Here is a 27,901-nt window from a genome sequence, read left to right as displayed (position 1 = left end):
GGATGAGGCAAGCACGCCTCAGTCACAAAGATCCAACCTGTTTCTCTGATCCAGCACAGCATGTGCCCTGGTAACTCTACTGCTGTCTTTGGAGGCTATTTCCTATTGTTTTGTCTTTACTGTTGTGCTTCATCATTTCTCTGTAATACATTACACATTGTAAGCAGGTATATGTAGCACTTCCCAGTAGAAATTTAAAGTGAAAATTCTTCCTTGGAGGTCAACATGCCATGTGGGACATGGCCTATGTGTGGGCAGCATCTGACAGATTCCTGCCACTGCCACCCAACAGTCTTGTCAGAAATGACAGCACCTGCCTGTGGATTACACTAACACAGCATTACCAGCCAAAATGGGAAGCATTAGCAGCATTGTTTGCTTTGTGTGTTCATATTCCTGATCCTTCCTTGCTATGATGAACGCATTATAAATGTCTGCATGGATGTTTTAGGATAATGGTATGGATACTGTTCACTTCTGAGCAGCCTACATGTAATTATTGTAACATAAAAGCAGCTCAGAATACTGCTTGAGAGTTTTTCAGTTATCCATGATTCTATGTATGTAGACAGATAAGGAAGTAACCTGTCTGAAAGGTTTCTCATTACAGAATTAGTGCCAAGGGTCAGATATTTCTCTGGAACTCTGGAGTCTGTTCTAATATTTGCAGTGTGCCTATGTGCTAGAGAATTTTCAGTTTTCTTTATCATTTGTGATGGATGAAATCACATGAAATCTTCTTTTTTTTTTTTCCTTTTTTTTTCTTTTTTTTCCCCAAAAGGTTCTTTGGCTTTTTCTGCCCATCTTGCAGCTGTAAGTGTGTGTGTTATTTGCACTCAGTAGCAGACTGCTATTTTGTGCCCAATAGGGATTGGCAAAATAGCTGTTCATTTACCCTCTCTCTAAGTTTGCCTTCAGTCCAAGCTGTTTAATCTTCCATGTGGTCTGGTGTCAGCCTCCCATTGTAAATTATCTGCCCTCATGACCCACAACCTGACTTTTCTTACTCTGCTCAACAGAGCTACTGATGACTGAGTTTAAAAAGTCAAGCTAGTTCTGAGAGAATACCTGTGAGTATTTTGTATCGGTGTGATTTGTACTTACTTGGCGTGTTTTGTAAGGCTGTTTGACTCCTTCCTGCCCTGCTTTCAAATACATGACCTTGGAAATTGGTTAGTTTGAATTTAACTTTTTTTTCTCATCTGCAGGCCTTGGAGAATTCTGATCGCAGTGCTGGCTTGTGGCTGTGCTGAACTTAGAAACAGCTGAGCTGAAATTTCCACACTAAAAGACATGACTGCTTCTAGTAACCTTGGTACCTGTCTTTTGCTTTTTTTTCAAACGGTATCCAGCGATGTCGAAGTCTTATTGCATTGTACATGTTTAGTGTTTTTGAAAAATAAGCAATTTCTTGAGTACCTATTAGAATTTATGAAAATAATGGGTCCCCTTCCATTCTAAGTGCACACGTTTTTTTCTTCTATATGCTTAGTATTGTAAACTGATCATTTCTTTCCATCGGTATGGGAAAACTTTTGAATAATGTACCATGTTATAGAAAAGGGAAGGAAAAACACAACAACCATGTACTCTGCCTGAAGGAGCTTTCAAAGTATAGCAAAATCAGCAAATATGAATTGTAGATCAAGAAATAAGGAGAAAAAGGGAGCAAAGATACAGAAGCTAAAGTAAGATGAGATTGTTCAAAGAGGCAGAAAGAAGGATTTGGAGCACCAGAGGATGAAGGGTGCTTTGTAGTAAAGATTCCATAATAAGGGTCAGCATTGCTGTCTGAACCTTCCCTGCTGCAACTTGAAGCCATTCCCTCTCATCCTATTGCTGTTACCTGGGAGAAGAGGCTGACCCCCACCTCACCATAGCCTCCATTCAGGTAGTTGTAGAGAGCCATAAGGTCACCCCTGAGCCTCCTCTTGGTCAGGTTGAACAGTTCCAGCTCCCTCAGCCACTCCTCCAGACCCCTCACAGTTTTGATACGTTTCTTTGGACACAATCCATGGCCTTGATGTCTTTCTTGCAGTGACGAACCCAAAACTGAACACGGTACTCGAGGTGTGGCCTCACCAGAGCTGGGTACAGAGGGACAATCATTTCCCTGCTCCTGCTGGCTGCACTATTTCTGATACAAGCCTTGATGCCATTGGCCTTCTTGGCCACCTGCTCACACTGCTGGCTCATGTTCAGCTGGGTACTGACCAATACTGCCAGGTCCATTTCCTCTACACAGTCTTCCAGCCCCAAGCCTGTAGCATTGCCTGGGGTTGCTGTGGCCACAGTGCAGGAACAAACAGATGTATTCTCTTCCAAACCTGTCAGGAATGGCCATGCAAAGTGAATTTTGGTGGCGTTTGGGAAAGCAATGCTGCATGTGCCATTGATATGACCAGTTAGCATTTTTCTCCAGCCAAGTGCTGAGGCTGTATCTGCAGCTCTCTATTTGATAAAATCTGAGGCAACTGAAGGGCAGACAGGCTATGCTGGTTCTTGTGTATCTGCTGGAGAAGGTGGAGGTGTTCCTCTGCTACATGGGGAAATACTGGTTCATGCTGAAACTTCTATTACAAAGAACGCTGAATTGCCTTTAAAAGGTTATTCACAAAAGAGGAAAAACTAACAATGAACTGAGCAATTAGCTTGTCTTTTACTTTTCTAGGTACTCTTAACAGCTACACATTCCTCTACAATTTAAAATTAGTCTTGAAGATGTTGAAGCATTAATTTGATATCTTTACACTCTTCCTGGCTGATTTAAGATATAAGGCGTTTTTCTTCAAGTTAGCTGCCCTTTATTACTGTTACTGGTCAAATTAAATTGCTATTTGTCAGAGATTGCAAACTGTCCACAAAACTGATCATATTTACATATGTGTTTTTGTTAACTGAAAGATGAAGATACATTGAAAAGTAAATGAACTTCGATAGCAGTTTGAGTGAGAAATCAAACCCAGGTTTTCAGCACATCAGTTTGCTGTTAGGTTTTAGTGATATGCATCAGTCTATGGGTCATGTCTGCAATTCTGCACGTACTTCAGCGTTTGTTCTTGTTCCATATGTGCCTTTTCCTTTCTCTTTCTGGTCATCGTTTCAAAAACATCAGAGGAACCCTGACTGAGCATTTCTCCTGCTTCTGCCTGTGCTTCGGGATATGCAAGAATAACATTGGCAGATAGAGGCCTCAAGTTCCTCTTGGATGCATCTGGATTATTTTATTAGGGAATCCACTGAGCCTGTGATCAGTCTGAGTGCAGCTGATGATGAACAGCACCAAGATATGGTACTGAGCTGCTGATCAAATAGGTGTATTTAGAAGACTTGAAAAATTAGATGGTTGAAGCATCACTCATAAGCCACAGGCTTCACCATGAGGACTTTAGGGCAGCCACGGCTGTATGGAGTACCTTCACCAGCAATCTTTCAGCCTCTGACAAAACTATCGTTCTTGAAGGTAACTGTGGGTGGTCTTTCTTGGTCTGATTTCTAGAAATTCGGTACATCACTTTCTAGTTATGCAGCTGATACTCGTGTTTGTATGAATGACTATTTAAAGAAGGAAAGATCAGATGTTTGTTGTTTCATTTCAACATAAATCAAACTTTGTATTCGCATAGCAATTCTAGTTTAGCCCCAGGAATAGCTTTAGTATTGCTAAGTGTCTGGAGAGTATTGACTACAGAGACATGCTTATAAGCAGGCTATAATAGTTTCTACTGCTGTTAACAGTTCGTAGAAGAAAGGCAGCATTATTCATCAGTGTTTAAAATGTGCATGACTTGCATTGCACAGAAGTCAGATTGGGAGAATGTCAGATTTTTTTTTTTGAGATTCTGCCAGGAAAGTCTTCAATAACTGGAGAAATTCTTTTCACTGGTGAAATCAACATGCAGCACATTGTGTTATTATAATTGCTTATAGCTCACCATGAAAGTTGTCTTTGTATGTGTGGATGTACGGCTTGTACTGTTTTGTTTTTATTTATTCTGCATTCTCTATTATAATGTTCTTTCCTTTTTTCCAGACCAGAAAGATTGTTATTGAGCTTTCCACAAAGCTGAAATAATGCTGTGTGTTAAAAAAATGTTAACAATTTGAAGAAGTTATAAAAATTTATAAGTTGACTGAATACTTTGGAAATTTCTGCATATTTTAATATAAATAGGTAATGCAAATGTTTGTTCTTTGCATTTAAAGGTGGGTCTCTGTTTTCTAAAGGTCTTGTATATAAATTTGATTCTTACAATTACATTAGAACAAAACCAGTATTTTTTCAGATTGCATAATAGGAAAAGGGTATTTGCCAAAGACACAGAACATACGTGGTTATCTTTGAATGTCACACAGTCCTGAAATTTAACATAAAATAGTATCAGTTGTTTAAATGACTTAATTAAATGAAGTTAGGGGACTGCCTGTTGCAGTCAGCTGAGGTCCTTCCATTCAGTTTCTTAGGTCCTGGGTTGGCACACAAAGGGAAAAACCATGCTGCATCTGGCTGAAAACTAGAGGAAGTGAAATTTGTATAGATATCCTGATTTCCCAGATCATGGTGGTATAACTTGCATAAAAATTCACTTTCAGAAAATCAAAGAAATTGTGGAAGTTGGAGGAGTTATTTCAGATGGATTTGGTGTAGCGATGAGCTCAAGCTTTATTCGAAACTGTAAAATAGAACAGGAAGATACAAAACAGAGAGGAGGAGTAGAAAGTGGTGCAAAGGAAGAGGTGAGTTTCAGATTACAGTGAGGTGAGCAAGGACCTAATTAATAACAGTTTTAACAAAGATTAGTCCAAAATGTTAACAGTTCAAAAGTTGTGGTTCACTGGAGATGCTATCTGAGAGGAAAGATATCAGACTGCTTGTTGGGGTTTTTTTTTCATTGGTTATTTTGTTTTTCACTTTCTTGGTTTGCTTTTTTTTTTTTTTTGGTGGGTGGATGGTGAGGAGTTAGGTAGTGGTGTGAGTTTTGGGTGGTGTGCAAAGTAGAAAGGGTTTCTTAATTTTCCCTGAACAAGAATGAATGATACTCTAATGCAGCTTTTCCAGAAACACCACAGCTGTTAGGGATAGACCTAGAGAGCAATAGTTTCAGTGGGGTGCCCTGGACTGCATGCTGTGTGCAGCTGGTGTGCTTCCCCTGTGCTGCTGGGAAACTTGGGGGCTGCTCTTCGGTGCAAGCACAGCACTGTATGTGGAGACACTGAGGGGCTGTCATAAAAAGCACACTCCTGCTCTACCTGACATAGAGACACCCTGTGATACCTGAGGACAGCAGTGGTGGCAGGGCAGGAAACACTCAGAATCCACTAGTCTCTGTGTTACAGATGCTGGCAGAACATACAGCCCTAAGGAATACAGCAGGTGAAGAGGTCACAGTGATCTGTACTGCACAGTAATCACTCTCAGAAAGAGAAAAGGGAGATGATTAACTGGATGGATGCGTTTGAAAAAAATAAAAAGATGCTGGCCCCTTAACATACATCTTAGAAGATGAGTTGTGGGGCGGTTTTGTCCAATGAAACAGTGCTGTCCACATGAGAAGGGACATATGTAAGGTAACAGTAAGTTCTGCAGTGTCTGCCTTCTCCTCAGGGTAAAGAAGTTCCCAGGGAAGTTGGCACCTGTGTTGAGGCTACTGCAGTCCGGTATTTCAGGATGGATTCTGTCCTGACATTTTTGAAGGAGCTAGTGGTGCTGTGTAACATCAGCACCAATAAAAAGTGTGCAAAACTAATACAGAAGAGTCTCAGGTTTGGGATATGCTGTTTTTGTAGGTCTTTCTCTCAAGGCATCCCAGTATGTTCTTCATTACTTGAAAAGCTTCCTTGGTCATTGTGACCAGTGCCATGAAATAACGTTGCTGCTAGATGGTGATTTGCTGTGCTTGTAATTTTGAAAGACTGCTTTCCAAATGGTATCATCATGGTAAATGAATCCTCTGAGCTTATGCTCATGAAACTGAATTCAGTTCAGGAATCTGTTGATTCTTCAGTCTCTTGTTAGTAGTTTCCATTGAAATATTCTCTGGGATCATTCATTTTGAGTGCTAAAAATGACTGATTGGTAACAGGGAGTTATCAGAGACTCAGAGACTCATTTCCATGTTCCTTGTCAGTATGCCACTTCATACTGTGTTTATTCTCAGAGCCTGTCATATGAAAGTACAATTTTACAGAACAGAGACACAGAGAGAATTAATGATGTAAGTTTGTGTAAGGAAATATGTTGCAGAACTGATCTTGGCTTTTCTCGGCTTGCGATGTTTGGCCTCTGGACTGGTTCTCCTGCTGTTCTGCAGCAGTTACTTGTCTTTCTCATTGAGGCTCTTGGTCTTCCCATCCCACAGTCAAGAAGACTGCACAGATACTGTGGTCAGGTGAGCCTGAATGTGACAGATTTTTAACAAATGGCTGATGTACCAAAGTATGACATGTTTATGTATGTCAGTACTTTGAGAACACTTTGTCAACAAGAGCTATTATCTTTGCTACAAGCAATAGGCATGCTCAACTGTTTGGCTTTTGAACTTTGGAAAAAATTATTTGCTAATAAGATCTTGGCTTATGAAAGACAATGAAATGCATGAGCACAACACAGACTTCTTACTAGATCTTGTCAGCAGTTATCAAGACAAATATTAGCAGTATTAGGGTTTTCCAAGCCTCTTTCAAACTGACTGTGCAGCCTTGCTAAATTTGCTGGTTGTTGTATGCCTTTCTCCAAGAACAGTTGGCCTTCATTGCTTCTGAGCAATATTTCCTTGGAAGCTCTAAGAAAACAAAAGGCGACCCAGGGAAATCTGAACAGATCTCTACTTAGAGATCTCTACTTAGAAACCAGCCACGTTCAATCTGTAGAGTATGTAGAATTCTGTAGAATTCTTTTTGTTTTTTCCTGGGGAAAGGCAGAAGAGGGCAATAGGTGCAGGCTGAGGAGGAAAGCAGCAGTGCCATGACCCTGCAGCATTTCTACACGTTGAGTCACAGAGTGACATTTAAACAATTCTCACTGCACCCAGTATGAAAAACTTTGATGCTGATCATATTGCTGGCCGTTCTTGAAGAAAGGTTAGGAGAAAAAAAGTCAAGGCACCAAATCCATAGGTAGCCTTTCACATGTTTCAAATGTCAAGGAGTCTTACCAGAAAAGCCTCAAGCCAAGTGATTATTTAATAAAAAGAGAGCCTTTTTCTCTGCTCCAAACTTCCCATCTCTAGAGCTGGTGGTTTCCAAAACCACAGTTATTCAGTTCAGTGTGTTCTCTTGACCAAATATCAGTTTGTTTCCTGATTTTGTTTTTCTGAAATATTTTACATTCAGCAAGGCAGAAAGGCCTCCCTAGTAAGTGGTGAAGCAAGGAGAGCTGTGCTCTTTTTATGGGTTACTTCTCTCAAAGAACAGTTCTCAGTGCTTCTGAAGACATTGCAACTGAAGTAATTAAAAAGAATCATTGAATTTTGAGTAAAACTTAGATAGAATCCTTATGTGCTCTTGGTTTTTTGATGCTATGTGTTCATGTGTAATTCCCTTTGAGGTTTAATGAGAGAGCTGGGTTTTTTTGTTTGGTTGGTTTGGTTTTTTTTTTAGAAATATGCTCTGCTTGAAATGTTGTAAGGTTTAATCAGTGTCTTATTACATAGGAAGTTCATACACATTTGTTTAGTTGATGGATAAATGGATTGGTACTGACGATGATTTCAGAGGATAATAGGTTGTTAAGTTAACGTGAAGGGCCTTGTTCTTTTGCTTTGCTGGATGTTTTCTGATGACTGAGTTTCCTGAGGTACCCTTTTTAGGGCCTATGCTGGTGGTTATCCCTGTTATTGTGTAGGTATTAGGTTCAGTAAGAATCTGGAGTAGCTTGCTCCGGGATTTTAAATATCAAGAGAGAGATACCAGGCAGAAAATCCATAGCCTTGGAAAGCTACAAACTAATGAAATTGCACACTGAAAATTAAAAGCATAAAATGTTCTTTCAAAAGTTAATACACTTATCTAGATACATTATCCCACCTCGTACGTCATACACGTAAATAAAATACTTCTATAATAGATTTGAGACCTGTGGAAACTCAGCATTATACCATTGGTCCCTGCATCCTTTTTCTGTTCAATGGGCAGGAAGATAGGTGTATGCAGGTTTATTTCAGAAGCTCCTTTGCACTTTGACTCCTGTTGTCTGCTTTGATTTTTCACTTTGCTCTCCTTTATCTCCGCAATTTTTTCCCTGTACTCCAGTAATTCACTGTGTACCTCTGATTCTGCATGGGTTGCCTTAGGCTGTGGCCTGATGTAAGCTAGTTGTGTGAGGATATCCCTTTCAAGTATCTGTACTTTTATAATGGTACAGGTCATTCAAAATGCAGAACACAGATGCGTGAGTATGCTAACAGCATTGCTGTCGTTTAACAGATGTTCAGATCACAAGGTGACAGAACTGCAAAGTGTCTGAACTAAGGCTGTCTTTTCAGTGGAACTTCAGCCTTGTTTTGCAGATGTGCTGAGACAAGGTTTCATTACATAATCATGTAGGATTTCTTTTAACCTTCTAATATTGTTTGTTAGTGGAGTGCTGGATAGGGGGCTGGTGCAGCCATTGCTGCTTGCATTGTGACTTAATGTGTGGCTTTGTATCCAGTTGCACATGGCACTGCACACTGTGTCAACTTGGCCTTGGATTAAATTAAGCTTAGTCATAGTGCACATATTGCGTGTGGTGCCTGTAGGGAAGCAGGTAAATATCCTTGCTGCTGTGGTTTTGAAATCATTGATGATAGATTGCATTGCTGAAGTCAGTGATATAAGATCAAATTAACATCCATAATTACCTGTGAAACCTCAGAATTTCATGTTTCAGAATGTGAAATGCAGCTAGTTAGCTTTCCACACTTTGTTTTCCAATATGTCTGGTCCAGTTTGAGTGCCTTGTCCCAGAGTGGGGAAAAAGTGCTGTACCACATGTGGATGAAGTTAATCAGTTTGCAAGTATGTAGTATCCCATAAATTTCTCATAAAATCCTTTGAGTCCTCATGATATTCGCAAGATGCTATAAAATGTTTTGTTGCAAAGTGAGTATCTGTTTGTTCTCAGTAAAAAACATGTAAGTTTTTTTTGTTCATGCTTTGTTTTGCATGTTATATCATATGCTTTGTTCTTCTGAATAAAAAAAAAACAGAAACAAAATGAAACTGTTTAGCAGCAAGATATTGTTCTTAGAACTTTGACAGCATGGAAACTACTTGCTTCTTGTAGACAGCTCCTGAGAGACTTGCAGTTATGTTAGGCAAAATGAATGATTTAATTATTTTCATGAAACTTGAACCTTCAGCATATTCCTCCTCCTTCTGAATGTCAGGCCTTATGTAGTCTTGATTTTCTTCCTGTACAGGGTGCGATGAAAAAGAAATTGTTTCAGTTAAGTGAATAATTCACACACAGTAATTTGTTTAAACTTTCTTGTTTGCATCACATTGATGATACAATTGTTGGTATTTATATACCTTTGATAATTTCTGTAACTTTTTTTTTTTTCTTTTTTACTCTGTGTATCAATGCATAACAGCATTTTGTGAGCCATTGTTAATCACACTGGTTGCTTGATGGGGTTTGGCTGCTCTTGGTGGCAAAGACTTGGTGCCAAAGCACAAACACTTCCAAATAAATGCTCCTGAGATAATGTAAGCTTAGCTTCACTTTCCTTGAAGGCTGCTCTGTGAAGCTCAGATGCTGGCTTTAAGTACTTTCACTTGTCGAATTTAGTTACACAAGTATTTGTGAGTTGTACAACAAAAAAGGGCACCCAGAATGCTTGAGGTAATGGAATGCAGGAGGCGGTCTGCAGTGTAGACTTTAGCTCTCATGCTGTGTTGAGCTCTTTCTGTTCTCAGAGATGCATATTATGCAGAATGTTAATGTACATCTGAGATGAAACTTACACAAGTGCTGGAAGAGTCACTGGTTTGCAGTCTGCATCTCTCAGATCCCTTTCCAGTCTTGCATCTGCTAGCAAGTGCTTCCTGCTCTTCAGACTGCTGTTACCGGCTGGACCACATAAGGACAGAGTTGGGTACTGTAGTGTATGTGATGACTGTTCACTGTAAATGGTTCCTTCTGCTCACACCATGGTTTATACCTTTTTGCTTCCTTCATCGATCTTACGGCTCAGACTAGTAAGCATTGATTGAATTTCTTCTCCATGCTTTGTGAAGTCAGAGATTGCATTGAATAGGAAGTGTTCCAAACTGTTCTTGAGAAATCTGGCGTTTGTATTAGGTGACAGAGAATGTTACTAAGTAGACTTCTTGAAAAGGACCTGTGAGGATGTAGTACTATCATTGTGTGTTAAAGTGCTACAGCCACAGGTGGGGACTCAGTTGATACTGGTGACTACCTGATACAGTGAGTACCTGAGCCAGCACATCAGAACAGTACAGACAGCTGTTAAAGCAGTATGGGGTCCTAGAGGCAGTAAAGATCAACCGAGGCATAAATGCTTTGCTGTATTACCCCCTCATTGCAAGTCCTGGAGGAATGGCACAAGCTTGTTGATGAAGTCTGGCCTGAGTGAATGCATCCTCTTCCTCCTTCTGAAGGCCTCAGGCCTCCCATTCAGCAGCATGTAGAAATATCTTTCAGCCAATACAGTGTGAGCAATCTTGGACAGCTTCATGGCATTTACCTGCATAGCTTTAACCCTGTGTTTAAGAAGGAGGCTTCAAAGGGCATCTGGTAGCCCAAGGATTCAGTGCCTTCCCATCTTTTGGAAATAGACGTGTGAATGGGCAGGACATGGTTAGGTTTGTTCAGGGGCAAAGAACTGATAGGAGACACCTTTGTACCAGAACTATTTTACCATCCCTTGTGAAGGTCAGGGCAAAGTAGGTAAGAAGGATGTGGACCTCTAAATATGAAATGGGGAAGGGGAGAGCTGGGCACCAAGACATGGAAATCTGGATTGAAGCTGGGATAGGGGCATGGGGTTTGCAGGTATTGTCTTGAAGTGGAGGGATGCTGAGAGAGATGGTGGAAGTGGGATTTGGGAGAGAAGAAAGTAGGGTACCATGCACTTGCAGGACTATGGTATATGTTATCTGGTACTCACACCTGCATTTGAGAGATTCCTGTGTGGGTCTGGAATTTTGGAAATGTCTGTTTATTCTGTCTGCCTCCATGATTAGAAGGCCAATTTAAAGCTTTTATCTACTTGGGGAAATCCCTGCAAAGTAGGCTAGGTTTTGAATTTACAGCCTACTTAAAGACCCAACAGTATACACACTGTAAATTCACACTTCAGCTTACTTCACAGGAACTCCCCCGCAGAAACAAACCCTCAGAGTCACCTCTGTACCTCAGTCTGATGCTAAAAGTGAGCGGAATCTTCTCAAAATGTGGGCCTCCAATTCCATTTTTATAGCTGGGTTTTTCTGTCTTTTTTTTTTTTCTTTCTTTCTTTCTTTCTTTCTTTTTTTTTTTTCAGCTGCTATAAATCTCTGTAGCTTTGCTGAGGTTGGAGAAGCTGGGCCACTTTACATTGCCCAGAAGCTGGCCCTTTCCCTCAAGTAACCTTTTATTATCAATTGGCTGGAGGATACTTTCCTTTTTACTGGCTTCATTATTAAGCTGTTCATTCATTCCTACCCCTGCTGATGTCTGTTTTTTCTTTTTTTTTTTTTTTTTGAATTTTGTGTTGTGTTTTTCCTCCCATGTAATTTCCTAATAGTGAACTAGTGACAGAGTGGGCTGCTGGTATTTCGTCTTGTGGCTGGAGAGGTCAGACTGCTTCTGATAGAGACAAACACTCCATTACAGTAAACTCACAGAAAATTTTCCTTTTCAGCCTGAAAGAAGAAGGAAACAAACACTCCACCAATATGCTTTCAAGAAATTACTTTTGTGAGCTGGACTCTATATTGGCCTGTTTGATAATATTCTGTATAAAGAATAAAAAAAAAAAAAAAAGATGCATTTCTTCTCCTTTTTCTCTTAGGAGGAGGTTTGGTTCAAGTCTTGGCTTAGATCAGATTATAGTCTTGCACTGAAAACACCAATTGTTTATGCTGTGCATGAGTGAAGAAATGGTCAGCGCTGATGTCCAACTAAAAGAGTAAAAGAGCATAGGGGCTTAAACCTTCAAAGTTACCTATCTGCTTCTAGTATTTAGGAAAACTTGATTGTTGGCAGGAAGAATTTAGTGATAAAGCAGATGCATAAGTGAGAGAGAAAGTACTTTGCCAATGAAGGACAGCATCAGAACAAACATTCCCTGCTTTGCCCTCTTCAAAGCACTTATCGAAACCTGTATGTAGTAAAGGTGAGACATGAAAAGCCCATGAGACACTTTCATTCCCTCCTCTTCTACTCATCATTCTCCAGTGTTGGCAAAAGCATGTATGGTTGCCCAATTTTACTGTAGCAGAAGCCTTTGGGACTGATACCCTCCTGGCAGGTTGCTGCCCTGTGATATGGTGCCCTCTGGGGAAATTCAGTCCTGCACACGGCAGTCATGCAGCTGGAAATCTCTTTGTGTTTGGCCTGCTTTGTTCACTGGATGAGTTCAGTACGAGTGATTTTCGTTTATTTTTTGTTCAAATGCATGCCTGGTGAAAACCGTTTTCATCAGTGAACTGAAGTAATGATTTCTCTGGAGGTGCCGCGCCGAATTAGTGCTGTGCTATGACTGTATTAAGATGTATGATTTTTTTCATATTTCTTAGAGTTCAATGTCTTGGAGTATTGCAAATATATTTCAAAATATAGAATTTCACACTTTGTAGTGTTCTAATACCCACAACAACCACAAAGTCCTATGGGTTCACACTATCTATTCACCCTTCTTTGGGATGATGTGTTTGTATTCACTGGAAAGAACAATGATTTATGTGTTATGTAAGTAACACATATGCAAGCACCACTATCCTAGTGTTAATGCAAGTCACATGTTTAATAGATGCTTTTGTCTGTTCTTTTAAGCATCTGTCTTGTTTTTCATAAGCTGCTTGTCCTGATCATTCAGAAAGTTCAGTGTGATTAGATATTGAAGGTTGGTAGCAGTAGTACTGAGGTCTGAGCTACATGTGGATAGTTTTCATGCTTGCTGCCAACTGCATGAAAGGTATGGCCTACTATCTGGTAAAAAAGAACCCAAACTGACTGACCACCTCTGCAAGGTAAGGAAACATTCCCTTCAGCAGACCTGAGCAAATGTAGAAACACTGCCCCCATCTACTTTTTGGCAGTTTAATTTAGATTTATTAGACAACTCCAGGAGTTTGTGGTGCAGTTGTATGTAAACAGTGTTGCAGTGTCAACTGTATATGGCATAATTTATAAAATTATAAATATAACATAACATAAAATGAGCTCCCTGCTTCTCAATGGGGAGATAAAGTAATAGGGCATTGTCTCACTGTTAGCTGCGTGGACTTAGCTGAGCACTATGTTGTTAGAAAGACATGGATAAAATTGATCTAAGTGTTGAAGGGATAGAACTGCGAGATAATAAATATTTATGTCCCAAACTTGACATGGTATCATAAATCAATAAATTCTGAAGGGATTTAATTTTTCTTTGTGCCTAACTACTTAATCTATGGCACTTCTTTTAGTAAATTTATTTTTGTGGTAACTTGAGTAATCTTATGCATTCCCTTTCTAGAGAAAAATGTAGTTGATTTCCTCTTCAAATGCAGCCCAAACTTCCTGTTTGATACATTAATAAACCGATATCATGAATGAAAGCACACATCACATTTCATTGCCTGAGCTCTGTGATTTTTTTGACTTTGGCATTTGCTGTCCATTTTTAATATCAATGTTCATGTTAAATAAATAATATTTTCCCCACTATTCTATTACTATACTTGTATAGTTTTGCATGTTAAAAAGTGAGGTTGTAGAGTAGTTAAAAGTTTAGTTAATTTAACTGTGGGAGTATATTATCAATTGAAGAATTTCATTGGAAAGATAACTTTGTATTTGAAGCCAGTCTGTTATTTGAATGAACATTGCAAGGTCAATTGCAGACCAAGAAAAGAAAGTCAGTTGATGGGTGTGCAAACATAGGCCACAAACATTGCATGTACTTAATATTCTCCAAACTTTTGTGCACTGATGTTTATTATTTATGTAATACTTATAGGGAAGAGACTGTCCTCCTGCTGCTCTTGCTCTGTGGTGTATCTATCTGTAGCACATATAGAACTTGTTCCAGACAGCCTGGATAATTTATGAGTCTTGGAAATAGGATCCATAAGGAGTTGTACAGGACAAACTGCTTTAAGTATTCTCTTAAAATGTTCACTTTATGTTGTGTAACAAGCCAATTTCAGTTAGTGGCTTCTACTTGAATGTGGCTGATCTTCTTTTACAAGTTGTTTGGTGAGGGATATTCTCCTCAGCATGAAGTGCCTAGTGGAGCAGTCAGTGCCTGGCACTGGCACAGTGATTCGACTCAAATGGAGATGCTTCATATTTCCAACTGTAGCTGACAGGCATTTGTTGTTATCCCTCAGCCACAGGGTAGGTACAAGCTCAGCCAGACTGGTATCTCACTACTTCGGCAGTCTCTGTGCCAAGTCTGTGCTTAAAGATATTCCAATAACTCTCATCAAAATTTCTGTTTTAAAAAAGATATTTCGAATTTTTTTTTTGGAGGGGAACAATCAATGAATTAGTGATCAAAAGTGTTAAATGAAGAGTGACGTGTGTCTCTTGCAGTCTTCACACCTACCACCTACCATAAGGTTTTTCAGAGGTTGACTGTGCCATATTTCATCTAGCTACCTGCTTTATGTGCTCAGAATGAAAATGCAGAAAATCCCATTCCCCCCAAGGAGATAAAGGGCTGTGTCACACCATACAGCTGAATGTTTCACAGCCAGTCAAACTTGATTCAGTCTGTGAGCCTCTTCCACTGGTGCTTGAACTGCCCTCTCATAGAGGTGTCAGAAGCCCACAGTGCAAAATGGGAAAGATCACTGTAGCACAAGGTCCCTATGTGCAAATGTTGTACCTCTGCATAATGTTATGGCTCTCTTGGTCATTTCTGCTTCCTGTCAATGCTGTTGTTGCCAGGAGAATCCCAGCAGTCTCTTTTGTGTTGTGCCCCTTTCAAGAACTTTGAAATCAGCAGAAGGGAGTTTAGCTGTTTTGACACTGGCTGAGCCGTGTTCTTCCCTGCCCCTTCCACATCTGTGCTGCCAAGGAAATAAATCAAAGCTGCATTGAAAGGGCAAGGTTACAGGTGTTATTTGAGACAGAAAGTTTCATGCAGCATGCCAGATCACACAGAAGAAATTTCATTACTTGATTTCAAAGACCTTGGGTCAGTGACTACTTTTCTTCCTCTGTTTTGAAAATGCACACAGCATGTTATTTGGCAGTGGCCTTCTCATTGAGTGTATATGATACACATTTCCACGCACAGGTAAGCTGTAGCACATGTGAGTATCATGTGGAACACCTGTGCTTTTATGGTCATTAATATTAGTGTTGTTTGATTACTGCTTTCATCTTAGTTTTATATAGTCACTCTGTCAAGAATTTAAAGTTATCTTTTGTTCATTTATCTTGACCATTAAGACACTTTAAAAAGAAGACCATCTAGATAGTATGTATCTCATCCTACCTGAACTGTCTGTAGACTAGGGACCTAGTCCAAGCAAAGTGTTTAGTCTCGCTCGCTTTCTCTCTCTCACTATTCAATGAAGATAGCCAGAGTGATTCATCTGGTATGTAAGGCAGTGAATCATCTAAGGATATTGACCTTCTCTGTTGGTGATGAGGAGAGCTCAGATGACTAGCCTTGGCTAGGTATTAACTTCAGGCTAAAAGAGATTTGTTTTTCTTGCTCAAAGCCAGGGAAGTTTAAGTTCAATTTCCAGTTAGCAAAGTTCAAGCACTCTTTTTGTTCATTTTCGCCTAGAGTGCTCCAAGTCTTTTAATGGCAGCTTTTGCCCACAGGGAAATTGATACACCGCAGATGTTTAAGCAAGCCCAATGCTCCTCTTTGCCACATCTTCAGTGAACATTGCTTGTGTGATGAGGCACAGACAGAGATTCTCTTTTGCCAAGACTGCAAAGGCAGCTTTAGCTTTGGGATGTCTAAGATGTACTTAGACAGTTAGAATGGAAATATCAGTGTCTAGTACAAGGTGGAACTCAGATGAACTCGGATTCATCTGTCAGAAGCCTCACTCCTGGCTTTTTTACACCAGCAGTGTATCTAGGTCAGCTACGGGCTGGGGTTTTCCTTATTGAAGCACTTTTCTTGTTGGAAATAAAAGTGTACTTGTATGAAAATGCTCCGGACTGAAAGTTTGTTCTCCTTCCTGTGGGACACACCTGTACTTTTTAGATCACTGTTGCTTTTTCACACTGGGCAAAGCGGACTCCACATCAGAGCTAAAGGGACCATTTATGTTCCTGGCTAGCACGGTGCAAACAGGCATTTTGTTATAAACAAGCACTGAAGCATAATTACTTGTTATCTTTACAGTTTATGCAAGGTATCTTTTCTCTTAAAAAAAAAAAAAGAGAGCTCCCATGAGTCCTCTTCTCCTCTTCCACCATGGTCACGTTATTTCTAGTGCATAATGTGAAAGATAAGTCAGGGGGCTTTAGATATCATCTTCTTAAGAGAATGAAACTGAATTCAGTACAGCTGTCTATTGTAATTTAATGTGTAACAACTGCAGCACAGATATTATTTCGGTAGTCCTGTTCCTCATCTTTTTATGCATATGTAAATATTGTTTTAGATTATCTGATTTATGTAACTCATGCATCACTACACTATCTGTAGTGTTGTCATTCAAATCTAAGACTAATTCTAGAGATAAGCTGAATCATTTTGTAATTATGAGGAATCACGAGGAGGTATCTCAGTGCTTACAGAGGAGTGTCTTGCTGTACCACACTCCAGATTTCTCAGCACAGCCAAATCTTCTTTTAGTATGTTATAGTTTAATTAGTTCCAGATCTTATATTCTGTTTCTCTGGGGTTGTACAAAATTAAAAAAAACAGCATCACCACCAACAAAAAAAAAACCATGACATAAAATAGGAAATGTAAAGAAGTAATTGTGATCTTTGACACATGGATTTGGTACCATCTGTTAGCATGACTTCTAAAGTCAGTATCAAATGTGTTTGTTGAGTTGGATTTTCATGCTGTTTTTCATAACATCTCGCTTCGTTGTGAAGCTGTCAGATATAGCTCCCTTGAGAAAGTCTCCTTGCCAGTCTGATACAAGTGGCAGGAGAGTGGCAGAATCCTCTCCTGCTTAGAACTGCCATGCTTTCAGAAAGCAATGACACTGTTTATTTACTCTAGCTAAGGTTTTATCCCATGAAATCTTTCAACAGCAAACTCTAATTGGGCAGTGAACCAAAATATCACCCCAGGGGAGTAATTGCCATGAAAACCCTTGTAGTGTTTCCTCAGGTGTGTTAGGGGCCTGTGGTCTTCCTAAGCCACTGAGTGGAATATTTGTATTCTTTTCTTTACAATATTACTTCGCCATTAGCTTGATCTCTTTTCTCCTCTGTCAAAAGTGTTGATGTTTCTGAAGTTTCATCCTCTTTTTCGCTGCTTTTGTCTTCAGTTGGATAGTATTGGAAGGGACTTCAAGAGCTTATCTATCCAGAGCTGGCCATCCTGTGCCTTGGAGGTGTGTGCAGCTATTGAGCATTTCAGGGATGCCTCTCATATTTGGACAGCATCATGTACAGTGGTGTCTGTCCTGACCAGGGCATCTGGGTAGTCTGGTTCCTGTCTGTGCCATCATCTTATGTAAAAAAAAATATAAGATCTGGTCAGTCTCTCCTGCCTATCAGTTCTTCCTGGACTTCTCTTCAGCTTACTGAAGCATGTGGTACATAACTCACTGATCTCAGCAGCACAAAGACTGCGTGGTTTGTTAGATTGGCTGATGCGGTACAATCTAGCTCTCCATTCCAGTGTCATTTCTGGATCTATTCTTAAAGACCTCCACTCTGAACCTTCTGCAGTTAAGCACTCCTGATGCTTCACTATAAACTTTTTGAAAGAATTCCTTGTGAGCGTGCTTTCACGTGTCAGGTATTAATTGTAATGCTTTTCTTGATTTTCCCACTGGTGTTTGGAGACAGTATATGTATACCACTGTATACCACTCTGTTGCCGTCATTGTTACCCAGCAGTCACATCTCAGTCAGCTCATCCATAGAAGCTGCAGAGACTGATGACATTCTTACTGCTTAGCATTTTCTAGTCTCATTTCCCTTCTTGGTCATATTTTGATCATACAAGTGCAGGAGAAGGAGAACGATGCAATTAAATGAGGTCAAGATAAATCTCTTGAAACCTGTACTAAGAGTAACCTCTATCCTCCTCGAACAGGAGCAGAAAATAGCAGCTTTGGTCACTTTGTATGGTGATGATTGCAATAAGAATGGGAAATAGTACACTTCCCTTATGTCTCTTGCAGCCTCTGGAGTCAATGAATGATCATTTTGGTTCCTTCTCAGATTGAGGAGTGAATGACTAATGTCATTGTGACTGCTGCCATTTAATTTCTGCAAAAGAATTCTCTGGTAATTCTCATGATTGGCATCATTTCCCATCATGTGCAAGTTGTTGGACAGAAAAGTCCTTCTTTTGTACTGTCATGGTATGAAGAAGATATAGAAGTCCTGGGTTCCTAGAGCAATTCAATGTATATGAAGCATGTATGAATCAGTATTCTGGTCTTCTTGCGCAGCAACTCATGATGACTGATCTATTTCTACAGTTGCTAATTATATTATGTTGAAAAAATACTTGGTGTTGAAGTGACTTTAATGCAAAGTTTCTGTGAAGTTGTGATTTAAGGACTTATAAGGAAGGTATTACTGAAATATTTTGCTTTGAGTCAATATGACCCATTTCAAAACAGTTTGTTGAGATAGGTTGCAGCTTGTTGCTTAACATTAAGCCTAAACGACCTACCTGAACTGCTGTGGTGTTTTTGGGACAGGTGACTTTGTATTCTGATTATCTCTTACAGCCACCCCCAGCTCTCTATTACCTAACCAACAGTGTATTGCAGTCTGTATTCTTACCTACCATACTGGTGGATCATGGGAAAAAGCTTGGTCAGAAAGCCTCATTCTGGATGGATAAGACACACTGTTTGTCAAATTGGGTCGAAACAAAATGTTCTGCTTTGGTTCAACTCGTTGAAATGAAATGTTTCAATTCAGGAGTACCAAAACATTTCATTTTTCATCAAATCGTGGAAATAAAATATTTTGGCACTTGCTAATGTCAGAGTTTGAAGGTGAGGGTGTGAATTTCTGTGTTGACAGGAGAATCCTCCCTTCCACGTAACAGCAGATGTTCTTACACAGGCCTGTTGGGGAGAGGTGGCATTCAAGTGATGAAGAAATAAGAGTCTGCACCATTTCTCAGCCTAGTGAGAAGGCAGCTCTGTGCTCACTTTGAAAGAGGCCAGTGCAAAAGTTACCTAGGTAAGTAAAAATGACAAAACACTTAGAGTAAAAACATTTGAACATCAGCGGGGGAGAAAATTACAGTAGTATCTTTGGAAGGTTAAGAGGACAATGCAAATACAAATGTGAGAAATGTGTACAGAGACTAAGATTGTGGCATAGAACCAAATTAAATACTTAACTGGCCTGTTAGAAATTTGCAGGGGTAAGTCATAGGACTGGGGTACCAGCACAGCTCATTCTAGAAGGATGGGCTTGGAGGAATGAAGCGTTTGTAATATAATTGAAGATTATTCATACTTCTTCTGAAGTTGATGAATAAATGTGACAGACCTAAGTTAGAAAAAGAGCAGTCTCTTTGATGGGTGGGTGTAATTTAAGCCACTTCTCTGGGAGGAGTGAGAAGAAGTTCTTGAGCAGTTGGAAGAACACATTTTGTAGCCAAGCCTTGGTGGCAGTGGGCACTTCAGCGAGGTGATGGTTGGGAATGCAGCCTGGCAAATACCTCAGCGTACCACAGTCTTGAAATTCATTGAGGGCATTATGTGTCAGTGTAGAAGTTACTAGGAAGTTATTTTAGTCTTGAGTTTTAGTAAGAAGGATGGCTTGCCTGCATGTCTGAAGAGGGGAATGTTAGTAAAACTGAAAAGCTACTTAAGAACGCAATTTGTATTCCTTGACAGATGGTGGAATATACTGTCAGATTGTCTATACAGAATTAGATTGTAAAGTAATAACAAATCTAATTGTTAGGAATAACTAATATTAAAACAATGTAATTTCCCAGTTTATTGGTCAGCTAGCTAAGGAAAAAAGAATGAGCGGTAGATAACAGTAGATATTCAACCCCGCAGCTGGGGGTTGGAACTAGATGATCTTTAAAGTCCCTTTCAAATCTAGCCACTTTATGACTCTGTGACATTCTTGTTATCTCAACTTCTATCTGTTGATCTTTGTTATATTCTCTGACTAGATTACAAATTTAAATCTAGATAGTAAGACTGGGTAGTTTCACCTAGTCAAAGTTGCCTGGTTGGACAAATATCCTAATGAGGTGATGAGGTAAACAAACAAGGTTTGAGAACCAGGAAAAATTGCACAAGTAGTAAAATCATGGTGCGGGGTCACTTAAGGATAAAGTGGAATCTTCTTGACTGGACTTTTATAAGAACAAGTATGTTGGGTATTTTTCAGATACAGTCTAAGTTACTTATTCTGCCTCAGAGCAAGGGAAGAGACTGAATAATTGCCTCACATCTCCTCTAGGGATGGATTTTTAAGTTAGTACTTTGGGAGGACTTGTAAGACCCCTGCTTCACAGGTGGAGTAAGGGCAAAGGTAAGCATCGAACTGTGGAAATGTGCATCAGGGCAGGCGTACATACAAATACATGTTTTGAGTTGTACCCAAGGAAGAGAAGTACTTTTTTCTGGTCTGCAGAACTTCAGACAAGGATTCCCCATACTCCAGTAAAAATAGTGCAAATCAGTCCAGCATAAGCATTTCTAGAGGCTGCAACACATTATCTGTGAGTCTCTTTTTGCGACTTAATTTTAAAGATTTATGTTCCAATGGTGAGGAACATAAAGGAAGTACTTCCATGTAATGGAAGTGTGCAGTTCAGGTCGCTCCTAGGAAATGCATGGTTTTAATCGAGTAACAGATCATGAGCTATATTTGTAAAGGTTATACAGCAGTTTCAAAAACAAAAGCATTTAAGAAAACCATGCCCTTCTGCAGACCATTGGCAAACAGAAAAAGAGCCAGAGTTCATCAATAGATGAGTCAGTGCTTCTATATCCTTCCCTGAGATACCCACATAAAATTCTTGCTGGCTTCAGCAGGAATTGTGGTCAGCCAGAAGAAGAGTGTGTTCTCTTGGCTCTGCTCAGGCCTAACTTTGATCTCACAAATTCATTGGCAATTTTTGGCAAGTAAAGAGGAAAGGCTGTCCTAACTGAGAAGGTGCTTTAGCTATCCTCTTCCTTCTCCCCTCCCTTCCTTTTTCTTGCTTCTGCTTACCTTGTGGCCTGGGACTTTCTGTCCATTTTGTGACCACAAGACCGGTCTCACTGCAAAGCCTTGGTTTGTGAGTGACAGCCATAAAATTTCTTGCCTTTATTTCTCCATCTCTGCTTTCTTACAGAGGACTTTGCCCTTGCTGCAGGGATGCTCATTTGCTTGCAAGGTACAGTGTGATTTGCAAATTATGAAATTGCAGTAGTTTTATGTACTTTTATATTGAATTATACAAGTGCCAATTTAATTGATGCGTGGAATTGCAGCTAGCAGTTCAGTAGCTGTTTCACAAGCCATACTTGCAGTAGGGGAACCTCAGGCAGATGGGTGAGATGAATGTTGAGAAGTGGGAATCAGCATAGTCATCCCAAGAGAAATCATCCCCATTTGTGAGTCAAAGCCTTCAGTCTCTTGCCTGAGAAGAAGGGAATCTCCCAAGGCAGCTTATTTTGCACGATCTTATCAATTGAGATCAAATATCATGGCATTAGTTCAATAGATACACGCATATATATACATGCAATAAATACACGCATACCTCACTCAAATTCACATTTAGCTCTAGCCAAAACACAACCCAAGCCATGATCCAAATAGTCTCCTCCTCAGCCCACCTTCATTGCAGTTCTGTTTCAGTGGCAGATGCAGCACAGAGAAGATTGCCTGAACGCTTAATTCAGAAATTTACTGTTTAAGGCATTACTTGTATGAACACCAGCGTAACACATAGAATACCAATGCCCTTAATTTAGTAGTTTTGTCTGAGTCATTTTCACTGTGTGGGAGGGCTGTGAAGACACTCCACTGAGTGGAGAAACTTGCTGGTGCTGTCTGTCCAATGAGATTATTTTTTAAAAAAGTCAACATAACAGAACCACAGATCTGTTTGTGAGTAAAATGCAATTTTGTTGCAGACTTCAGTACAGGAAAGGGGTGGTGATGCTCTCCACCCACTTCAAAAGCTGAAGTCAAGCTTAACTGATATGTATCTGATGCTGAAATAGGTACTGAATTTTTCATGACAGCAATGCACAGATACAGGTAAACACTCTGGCTGCGTGATTTGGAGGGGCAGAATGTGGTGTAATCCCCAGATTGGTCTGTGCAATTCCATCTTATTTTCAGATCTAGCAATAGCATCTGAGTTGTTACCAACCAACAGCCAAAAGCTATTCCTGGGTTTATTCGCTGCAGGGTGAAATTTTGTCCTACTGAAGAAAGGGTAACTTTTGCCACAGAAGTTGTTCACTAGGGCTAGGAATGTACACAGATTTTTTTTTTAAAGTAGATACAGGCACAAGCAATTAAGTTAGGGAGAGAAAGAGGCACTGAGATTTCTGAGCTGGCAACATTCCCCTTTCTATCAATCTGCAGTTTGTTCTTACTTGGTTAGCTTCTCTTATTGAATGCAGATGGTTTCAAGTTAATGTAAATGTAGTATTTCCATTTTCCTGGGCAAAGTTTTCTAGGACCCCAGTGAATAAAACTGTCCCTCTCCTTAAGTGAAAACCTAACTTCACTGTGCCTGAACTTAAGAATCCATCACAATTTTTCTTTGAATAAAAGTTCCAACTCAACCTCTGCACTCTGTGTTTGGAGTGGACCCTTCACCAAGCAGAGATTAAGCATGTTTTTCATGTGCTGTACACTGTCTTCTGGCAGCCATGGCAAATATGTAAACAGGCTGGGCCTTGATACTATGGCCCTGGTTCTTGTGAACAGTGCCACTGAGTTCAGTGCTCTGCTCACACTAACTGCAGAATCAGTCATAATGTGTTCTGTGCCAGTGAGATGAACTCTGTTCCTACAGAAACTCCAGTAAAATCAGAAGTTTGTTAATAGAAAAAAACAAAACAAGTAGTTAGCTGTTATCACAAATGGAGCAAAATGCCAAATATAATCCTGCTCTTCTATTTGTTCCTGTACAGACATTTAGCTGCCAGGAAGACCAGTCTTATAAATGTGAAATTATATCCATGGTAACATGCAAGCCATGTTTAACTTTGCAGCATGGTAAAAGGTACATTAGAAGAAAAAAATCCCTTTTACTGTTGAGAATAGCAATTATGACTTTTAAGGCAGTTATTTTGACTCTTGGGAATTGACTTGTGAGGGTAAGAGCCAGAGGCACAACCCCTTCCTCAAAACACTTGACATTTCTAGACATGCTCACAAGGTACTATTGCTTAAATACAGCCTATATTTTCATTATCCAGATTCTTTTTACTAAAAAGATATGACAGGTTGTGATATTGGACTGTAGTGAAGTCCCAGCTGTGCTATTCTACAGTTTAGATGCAGCAGTGCTGGCACTGTGCAGTTATCATGTAGATACCCTTTCTGGTTAAGTGTTGGACTCAAGGACCCTGCTTTGTGATACAGCACGTGTTCTGGGATTATAAGCACTCTTTTGTGCTGGAAATCAGATGTTGCTTACAGAGTCAGGCAAGCAGCTGGAGTAGGGAGTAGACTGAACTAGGATCTGGGCAGGAACACATTGGGAAAAGTAACTGTTAGATCCCAACTTGGAGCAAAAACTGAAGCTGAAAGCTACAGATGGTTTTCTTGTATGTATGATAATGTCAAACCCAAAAAAGGGAGTTTTCACACTCTCTTGTCTGTTTAGTGCACAGTGAAAATTATATGCTAGAAAATGGAGCCCTGTATCTATACAATATCGTGTCAGGCTCAATGGAAATTGGGCTTGACAGCTTTTCTGTAGGCCAGGCCTCTGGAGCCTTGAACTCTATTTGCCATGGAGGAGAGCGAGGGAAACAGAGCAATAGCAATGGGATCTGTCCTCCATGCTTTTTATCTATTAGCCCCTACACGGTGATGCCACCCTTAGTAAATTGTGCTAGGAATGACTTGTAAAAAACAGGAATTTCTTCTCTAGAGGCAGCAGAAGAGCCCATGCTGGAAGTGGAGGCCACAGCTACAGCAGCTAAATCCCACAAAGCATGTTGGAGAAGAACAGGATATTCTGGTGGCTACTGTCTTGTGCATGTCATGAAGCAAAGGGGCTGGTGAGTGCAGTAATCTGGGTGCCTGGCTCTGAAAAGAGGGCAACATCTTTATGGAATATGCATATTCATCTGTTCTTCAGGGTTCTGTTTTTTTTTTCCCTTCTTCTTTTCTTTTTTTCCTTTTTTCTTTGAGCTTCACAGAGGTAAAGATGATACAAGGTGCACTTCATGTAGAAGTTTATGAACATATGTACTGGCCTGTACCTCTCATAATAGAAAAGTGGAGATAGTTTATCAGCACAACCTGCCCCCTTACTTGATTAAATGCATTTTTAACTGACAGTCAACACTGGTGTATCAGGAGGAACTCAGACTTACCTTTCTCCAACTGGACAAGGAGGTTTGGGTTGTGCTGTGCTTTCTCTGCTTCTGTAAAGTGGACACAGACCATGTCTTCTAGTATAGTGCCTCAATTACTGAAGTGACTGTTTTTACTCTGGAGAATCTGGAGACAGTCTGAGGTACCTTGCTGCTAAGTTCTCTTCTACCTTTGAAATACTTATTTTCAGATGCATAAATTGGTGCCTAAGGTATCTAATTTTGAGAAGATAACAGTCTTTCTTTATAAGAAGTTTCTTGAAAGGGTCTTAAGTATTATATTGGATAAAAATTTGGATTTTACCTGGTGACCCTTGTGGGAGTTGCATGAGTTCAATCTGTAGAGGGGTCATTGCAAGGCGTATTTGCTGTATCAGCCCTGTGGGTGCTTTGGCCTTTACTCTAAATCTTAGGCCTAGTCATGCAATACTTCTTTGGCAGGGTGATAGTATCTTTAGGTCTGTTTGATGGGTTCTTCCTGCTTTCATGCTGGAGTGATGTGTAGGAGAAGGTGGCCAGATGTGTCACTGGTGTAGCAACCTTTCACTCATGGAGGCTCACTGACAGTTTGTGCTGGCAACACCCTGCAGCACTTGAGGCATCTATTTTGGCAAAAGTGTTCTTGCTTCTGATTACTATTTGCAGGACCTGCAGAAAAGAAACAGGACCTGAAGAAGCCTAGCTTGGGTGAGGGTACAGTGTTAACCATGGCCTTTATGCCTTCATATTCTAGTGTACATAGCCATGCCTGCAGATGTCATCTGTGTCCATGTAGCAAGGATATTGTTCTTTCCCATGTTTTCTTTCTGGGATGGGAAGTCTCATTAAAGAGATCCTTGAGTACTTGCTAGGAGAACTGTGGCACCCATGCGGACACACTGTGACTGAAAGACCCCATTAACTCAAATACTTTGCCATAACCTTAGCAGACATCAGAGAAAACCTAGAGCACTTGGGTCATGACCTCAGACCAAATGCCTCTGTCAGGAGTCTTGAGAGGAACTTAATATGATTTTTCTTGTTCCACTGTTAAGTGCCTACTGGTGGGTTGCTCTGTTGTACAGACAAGAGGACCCACTGAAAGGCTATTTTTCCATGAGGTTAACTTAAACTTACTGATGACAACCTTAGTGGGTGGCTATTGAACCAAGAGTGTCAAAAGCCACCATCTAAAATGACCTTTAGGCTGTTTACTCAAAGCAGTAACAGACTCGCCCCCGACTTCCTGATAGGGGCTATCACTTATCAAGAAATAAGAGCAAGTGGCTAGATATGGAAATGGCTGTGGGAGTGAGCCTAATTGAAAACATACAGTATCATACAGAAGTAAAATTAATACTCCAGTAACCTTTACCTTTTCTGTGGAATATATATGTTAAAACTAAGCCAGAAGAATTACCAGGAATTGGGAAAAAAGACTAAATGTATTTATGTATGTATGTATATATTCAAAACAAATAGAAAATCTTATATTGGACAGACAAATGTATATAATTTAACTCAAATATCTCCCCCTAAGGCTGTGCCACATACTCTGTGATCCTTTTTCCAAGCTATGCAGTAAAGTTTCAGAAATCAGTGATTTTCAACTCACTTAAATGAAACATTTTTAAAAAGAGGTATAATGTAGGCTAAGTAGTTAAGCAGACAATAAAAACTCAGTAACTCATTAGTTAGAAATACAGAAAACTAAATGCTATGCATAAATACTATACTCGTTGACTGGTTTCCATTCTAATTTAGAAAGCTAACTTAGGTTCTTACTTATGATTATATAGAAACCTTTTCTTAAGACAAATATATATTTTAATAGATGCTTTAAATACATGTGAAAACGTGCCTGGACTTTCAGTGGCTTTATCTCAATAATCTATATTGTAGCATTTCACCATCTCAAAATAAGCTCGTTTTTAGCTAATATTCACCTGTTGCTTTTTTTTTTTTCCAAGCAGTTGTTTTTTTTTGTTTTTTTTTTTTCTGTTTATCTGAGTCAGAAAAGCAGCACCATATAATCCCATTTTTGTATTTGCTAAAATATGTCTAGACTGACTAGCATGAGGGTAGTCATCCTGGAAGGTTTTAGTAAGATCCCTCTCCACTTGGTATATACGTCACATAAGTAAGTAGTGAAACTGAAAGTTTCACATGTGATACAACTCCTCGTAATAAGCTGTTGCAACTGGTTTTTGTTTATTTGTTTGTTTGTTTTTAAGGAAAAGAAACGCTATCATTTGGCAGTATTTCCTATCAAACCTCAGACACTGACCTGCCGTGTAGATATATATCTTGGCTGCAAAATGACAGCACAGAACTAAGGATTTTTATGTTTACTCTTTCCACCCAGCACCCTCTGCTCCTGCACCCTTCCCTGTGTCAGGTAGTTTCTAAAGGCATTGATACAAAGTGAAGGGATGCAGAGCTGAGCACAGACAGATAAATAGACATATAGTGCTGACAACTAAATCTCATTTCTTTAGGAACATAGCCTGAAAATAGTTACATATTTAGAATGGATTGGGAATACTTTATTTCCTGTGAAAAAAGGCAGATTTTTTAGGGGAAAAAGAGCAAGGTAAAAGTGACTAGTTCTCACCTCTCATTCATATAATTGTTAAGTCTTCCAGGTGAAAATCCATTCTCTTTCCTATAGTGAGGGTGTCTCTGCCAATGTCAGGTGAGTTGGAACAAGGTGATCTCTGAGTTCCCTTCCAACCCAAACCTTCCTATGATTCTTCCTTAAACAGTATTTTTCCTCAAAAAGTATTTTTTTTAATGTGAAGGATAGCTTTCTGTCTTCTTGCACTGCTGTGCAAGAAGATACATCACTGATACATCATGGAAACCTCTGGCAATAATGCATGTTGGAATTGAAGTCCAGATGCAGGAATTGGTCTGCAAAAGATGTAACATCAAGGCCATAACTCAAGTAAGTTACTGGAATGTTGAAATGCGTATCAGATTTTGGAAATTTCTGTGCCATTTTATAGGCAAAGCAGGCAGTTGAGATGAAAAGGGTCATTTTGGTAGGAATCCAGCATTTCACTAAAACCAGTTC

At 39.8% G+C, this 27,901-nt stretch overlaps 1 long non-coding RNA gene across 2 annotated transcripts in view; it reads left to right on the top strand.

The window, feature by feature from the left end:
- LOC116234983 (uncharacterized) overlaps positions 1–27,901 on the top strand; it is a 59,654-nt gene that overhangs the window by 12,868 nt on the left and 18,885 nt on the right. Inside the window, exons 5-10 of one of the 2 annotated variants that reach the window (XR_016468712.1) lie at positions 1,209–1,315; positions 3,116–4,174; positions 4,594–4,737; positions 19,340–19,501; positions 21,630–21,671; positions 24,399–24,528. This is a non-coding gene — a long non-coding RNA (uncharacterized LOC116234983). The remainder of the gene's footprint in view (positions 1–1,208; positions 1,316–3,115; positions 4,175–4,593; positions 4,738–19,339; positions 19,502–21,629; positions 21,672–24,398; positions 24,529–27,901) is intronic. The other variant, XR_016468713.1, reaches the window with a different exon arrangement.

Source organism: Phasianus colchicus, chromosome 8, assembly GCF_987193195.1.
Source record: "Phasianus colchicus chromosome 8, bPhaCol1.hap1.1, whole genome shotgun sequence".
NCBI classification, from domain to species: domain Eukaryota; kingdom Metazoa; phylum Chordata; class Aves; order Galliformes; family Phasianidae; genus Phasianus; species Phasianus colchicus.
This window is presented reverse-complemented; position numbering and strand designations above follow the sequence as displayed.